Genomic DNA, 6,150 nt, shown 5'->3' on the forward strand with positions numbered 1-6,150 from the left:
CCCCCCCCCCCCCCCCCCCTTCCCCCACTGCACGCAAACCCTAAAACCCACCCTGGATCCTCTCTTCAATTTCATTTTTATGCAACAATCTGAATTCAAAGAAAGAGTGGCAGCAGAAATAGTATTTGCAGAACAAGCTTTCTAAGTAAAATTGAATAGTTCAGAAAAAATGGAAGGCATAATAACACAACTGAGCATTCAATTGCTCAAAATCCAATTCATATCAGCTCAGCATCGCATTGAATTCGTGCTTTATAGTCAGAAAGTGACCAAACAGTTTCGGCCAACTTGTCGTACCAGTCTGTGCCGGTGTGTGTCACTGTGTTTCCATGAGGATTTAAATTTAATGCCCTAGACAACATTGCATACGCATTCAATGCATATCAAATATAGAGAAATAATCAATACGTTCATATATATATGTAAAGGGGAAGTGAGGGAGAGAGAGATAGGAAGAGGAGAGAGGTACAGTAAATGCAGAGAAGATGAAAGTCAATCTGCAGTTAATTGCAAGCCATGAAAAGCTCTCACTCTCAGCATCCATAAATGTGTACAGGGTAAACCTATGCTATGAAAATATATGCATTGATGGAGGAAAGAGAGAGAGAGAGAGAATACAGAGAGAGAGAGAGAGAGAATACAGAGAGAGAGAGAGAGAGAGAGAGATTGCATTAATGGATATTACAGAGAACACGCAAACGGGGAGGGAGAAAGTGCAAGTGACAAGGGAATACCATAGTTACTCTTTGAGAGTATACAGGGTAAAAATCATGTTATTGTAATTACTAATTACTAAATCTAGCATTCTGATCAACTCGATATGAATTTTGTTCGTAATTAATATGACATTACAATAGTATTTCTAATTTAGTCATTATGGTGGTGACATATTTAGTTTTTTTTTTTTCTAATGAATGGCATTATTTTGAACGAAAAAACTCATAAACATTTTAAGTTTTAATCGAGAGTGATATAGTAACTTCTTAATGCCACAAGTATTTCTTTCAATTACGGAGTATTTACAATTCTAATTAATGATCACATTTTGAATACGCTAAACCCCAACAAATGTTTTATTATCCATCAAAAATCGACTTAAAAATTCAAAAATATCATCTCCAACGTGTAGTAAGAATTTGTTAGGACTAAAAGAATGATCAAGTTATAAGTTTTTGAATTTTAAATTGTAAGATGATTTTTGCTCATAACATTTACATTTTAATCTTCAAAATTATATTTGGGAGAAGGTGATTCAACAATGTACTCGATTACAAAAATAGAGTACAATGGTAGTCCATTGGTCAATTAGGAGATCGAGTAATGAACTATAAAATTAAGGGATGAATAGCTAAAGTGATACTCCATCATCTCAGATATAAGCAATAAGGAAGAAAACACAATTGAAAATAATATTTTGCCCTTTTTCATATTCGTGTTGTTTAGGCTTTCATTCGAAATAACTTTATCCATTAGAATAAGGACTAAATGTGACATCTTAATGGTTAATTAAAGATACTGTGGTAATTCATTATTAATTAAAGACTAAAATTACACATGCTCTACAATTAATAAATAAAACTACGCATAAGTAATTCAATTGGTTTTAGGCAATAAATTATGAAGAAGAATACAAGATTAAGTTATGGTAGTGACAATATGCACCCTCTTGCATTTTATGGGCAAGAAATAAAACTTCAGTTTTCCCTATTCCTTACATTACTAGTATTTTGTACGCGCAATGCACGAAAATTCATGTCCAATATTAAAACATTAATAAAATTAAATAATTAAAATTTATAATTCGAATTATATATACACAAACAATATATGTGTTTTATACACACATATATGATTTACCATTAATAAAAATATAATCAACCATTAAATTAATTATATAATGATTTTAATAAAATGATAATTAAAGAATAAGAAAAGATATGATAAATATAGGTGTATGGTAATAATGATGGAGTTAAAAAGTAGCAGTGTTATAACGGTGTATAGTAGTTTTGTATAACAAGAATGTAGTAGAGACAATTTTGTCAAATAACATTAAAGTGTACAACATTTAAAGCAAAATGTATATATTTATTAGCATACAACCTTGATTGAGAGTTATTATGTTTTTAGATATGCGTTAGTGTCATTATTGTATTATTATATAATTATAATATATTAGTGCGTATATTTGAGAGTTGCTATTTACTAGTAAAAAAGAAATGATTCTCATTGTCAATGTCAATCATTCATCACATTATTGATATAGAATTTGTATTTATGTTTTTTTTTTTAAATAGTTGTCTTTACTTTACACTTTTACAGAGAAATTATAACATTGTCATTATTTTAAGTTTGACCACTCTATTATTTTACATATATTTATTAAAAAATAAAAATTGAAAAAAAAGATATATTTTCTCCTTCATACTTATTTATTTTGATATACTCATGATTCCTTACAAAATATGATAATTACAAAATAAATCCACTAATAATTGAATTCAATTTCAGTGTAGAAGTAATAAATGTCGTCAATTTAATTTTATTTAATTTTCGATATACTTGTTAATTTGTTCCAATTACTAAATACTTAATATTATTAAAAATAAAAGTATATCATTAACCAATATGATAATGTCACATTCGTAATCATCTATTTGTTTCTTTATATACTTTTTTTCTATTATCTATATTCTTTTTTTTTTTATATTTTTTGCTTGGCAATAAATTTATAACTCCTAACTATAGTTTGTTGTGTTTGGTTCAAGTTATCTCACATCACCTCAAGAATGTGAATACTGTAATATCACATTCCCTTATTTAGTTCAATGAAATTTGAGATCAGGGGGTGTTTGGTTAAAAGTATACAACATAACTAAGAAATTGTGAGTTTTGGAATGTCACAATTTCAAATTTTGTTTAGGTTATCTTACTCTCCTCCCAAAACTGCTGGTAGAAGACCGCTGGAATACCATCTAAGCCCGGGCTCCCATACTTTTTCATACCAAAAACTGCTCTTCTCACCATTTTACGTATGAAAATGCACTAGCGGATAGATTAAAAACACATCATTCCACAATATAGTTAATGCACCAACATACGTAATAAAACACACCACAGCATGTATTCAAACGCACCACACTATGTACTAAAATGCACAATTTCAATTCACGTAATATAGATACTAAAATTACCATAATACCCCGACTTAAACATACGCGAATTCCAGTTGAATTAATGAAATCGTACGACGCAGATTAGGCCGCACGACCGCATGGGAGCTCCCCGCCACATTTGAATAAATAAATAAATAAATAATATATATATATATATATATATATATATATATATATATATATATATATATATATATATATAATATTTCGTTGAGATCTTTTTAATAACACTTATATTGATATTAATATATCATTTTAATAATTGTGTGATAAACCTACAATTGTGATTTTATGAATCTGCAGTAGTAACTTAATTTATAAACCAATAATAATTGATTTATGAATCTACAGTAGTTGCGTTACTATATGAAACTATATTAGTGACTTTATGAAACCTATTGTATTAGCTTTATGAACATACAGTGAAGACTTTATGAATTTACAGTAGTGATTTTATGAACTTGTAGTGATTACTTTATGAACCTATAGTAGTGTAGTGGCATTATGAACTTACATTAGTGACTTTATAAACATATATCAGTGACTTTGTGAACTTGTAGATTCAGTAAAAATTGAAAAATAAATATCAATATAAATGTTATTTAAAAGATCTTAATTAGAGCTTTTTAATGATTTTTTATACATTAATTTCATTTGTATAAAAAGAAAAATAGAAAAATAAATTTAAGTTAAAATTTACGAAGAAAAATTAGGGATGAATTGAGTAGTTGAGTCTAGGCTTGTGCATGAACCGACTGAACCAAAATTGGAAAACTGACACGGGCTAAAGATCCAATCTGACATAGCTTGGGTGGGTATTTGACTGAAATGAGAGGGATTGTGGATATCGAGTTGGATGCTTCCTTTTGATATATAAACTGTCCAAAAATTCAAAATATTATAGACCCATACCATATCCAAACAACGTTGTTTATTCATGCACATTGTCATTTCACATTTTGGAAGCTCTAGATCATTTTTGTTGTTTCACATAGTTGCTTCTGGAGTTCTCTTTATTCTAGTAACTGCTTCTCATTCGTTGAGTTCTCTCAAGTCTCAATTCTCTCTATCTCTTAGAGTGCGAGTGTACCTTAGTCTGTGCCACTCACAAGCCGACACTCTCATACTCCATTATTTTGCAAACCCTATTTTCTCGCGTTATATGGTCAGTGGTGGAAGCCCTAACCCCTAATTTTGTAACTCTCTTATAGTATCATTGTGCCCTAAGAGACTTTAAGAGTGGTGAAATGGTGATTATTGTAGGTGAACGACAAACTAGTGATTCAGTGCTTCTAATTTTTTTGTGGAACCCCCAAACTCCAAGTCTTCAAATTTGATTGTAGATTCTCTAAGAAGGTATATAATTAATCATCTCTTTTACTCTTTATTAGTTTATTCAAATTCAAATTGTTTAAATCAATAAATGTGCAATAGTGTCTCCAATTAATGCTGCCCTATTTTGCCACTTGTGCTTTTTGGTTCTCAATATTTGAAGGTTTATTCTTTGATTTTTGTAGAAGCCCAAATCTCCAAATTTCGATGAGAATTTTAGAAAGAAGAGGCATGTCATAACTCGTAAATCCTAGTTTTAAATTTAGTATGACTTATGCTCATATTTTGACTTTATTTTCATACGTTGTAATTGATTAAATTTTGACAATGATAAAAATTTTTGTTTTAATTTCTTTTATGTGTAATAATGAATTCATTTCGTATAATGATGGTGGAAGCTCTATTTCTGATTTCTCACATGTGTAAATGTATAATTGAAATTAGATTCTATGAGTCCTAATTTTGAATATTTCCATATAAATGATGAGCTTGTAAAGTTCCTGATAATTTTGTAGTGAATTTGAATTATTCTCACAGATACTCAATGCTGTATACAAAATTGGTAACTTGGTTTTTTGAGAAAGTAAAGAACAAAATTAACAACTTGAAGTAATAATTGAAAACTAAATCTAAAATGTGATGGTTAAAAAAACCCTCAAATCATTATATTTTATACGGAGTAACTATTATCACAAAGTATAAGAGTTTAAATTTCATTCACAATTGGCATTTAAAATAATATTGGTGATTAGGAGAGTATTAGCTATTCCCCTCCTTATTTCCCAGTGAGCACATAAATAAACCCCATCAAGGCATCAAAGCAGGCCCCTGATGCAGCAAACCCCACCACTCCGAATTTCCCTACCCACATGGCTCGCTTCCCTATAGATATGATTGTCTTGTACAGTATTAAATAATGTTTGGTCAATTATTGCTATTGCAACCTCAATAAGAATAGTTTTTTTTTTTCTTTTTCCTTTTTAAGTTCTATTAGGTTCTAACTAGGAGAGAGAAGATAGAAGAGAGGAAAAAAATAAAACTAAAATTTAAAAAATAAAATTTATTAAAAAATACAAATAAACATGCTCGGGCTAAATTGCACTAAACGTGTACAATGGCAGTAAACTTCTGCTATCTCTCTCCTGAGATATCCATAAAGAACTTGGGTCTTACAGGAGAAAGAACCTCGGGAATATCAAGTTCACCATTTGTATAAAAACTCATACCTTGATCTTTTTCTTCATAAAAAATCGAGCCAAAATTTATATTGTGTAAATATTTTGTTGTTACATAACTCCAAGGTCTTCTCCATTTGTGACTTTTGCACAAATTTTTAGAGAAAAATAAGCTACATGGATGAGAGAATGAAAAGAGAGAGATGCAAGGATGCTCAATTAATATGGAGTTTTTTCAAAAATACTGGGACTCACAATGGAGAACAGACAAATCCTCTGCACGTTATGTGCAATCTGCACACCCACTGGGCGCGTTAAGCACTGCCTTTTTTTTTTCTTTTTTTTTTTTTTCCTAATCACACCTACAAGAACTCTTCAAAAATCACATCAAAATCCACACTATTGAGGAAGGCCTAATAATTAATATAAAACATTCATTCTAAATTGATGCGGTAAAACTTTTCATC

The 6,150-nt window shown here is 29.8% G+C and overlaps 1 protein-coding gene across 1 annotated transcript in view; it reads right to left on the reverse strand.

Moving 5' to 3' along the window:
• Window positions 1-680, reverse strand: part of LOC116029550 (transcription factor MYB17) — a 5,390-nt gene extending 4,710 nt beyond the window's left edge. Inside the window, exon 1 of the mRNA XM_031271600.1 lies at window positions 470-680. The gene's annotated coding sequence lies outside the window, so the exon portion shown is untranslated. The remainder of the gene's footprint in view (window positions 1-469) is intronic.
• Between the last annotated feature and the right edge of the window lie 5,470 nt (window positions 681-6,150).

This window comes from Ipomoea triloba, chromosome 9 (assembly GCF_003576645.1).
Source record: "Ipomoea triloba cultivar NCNSP0323 chromosome 9, ASM357664v1".
Classification (NCBI taxonomy): Eukaryota; Viridiplantae; Streptophyta; class Magnoliopsida; order Solanales; family Convolvulaceae; genus Ipomoea; species Ipomoea triloba.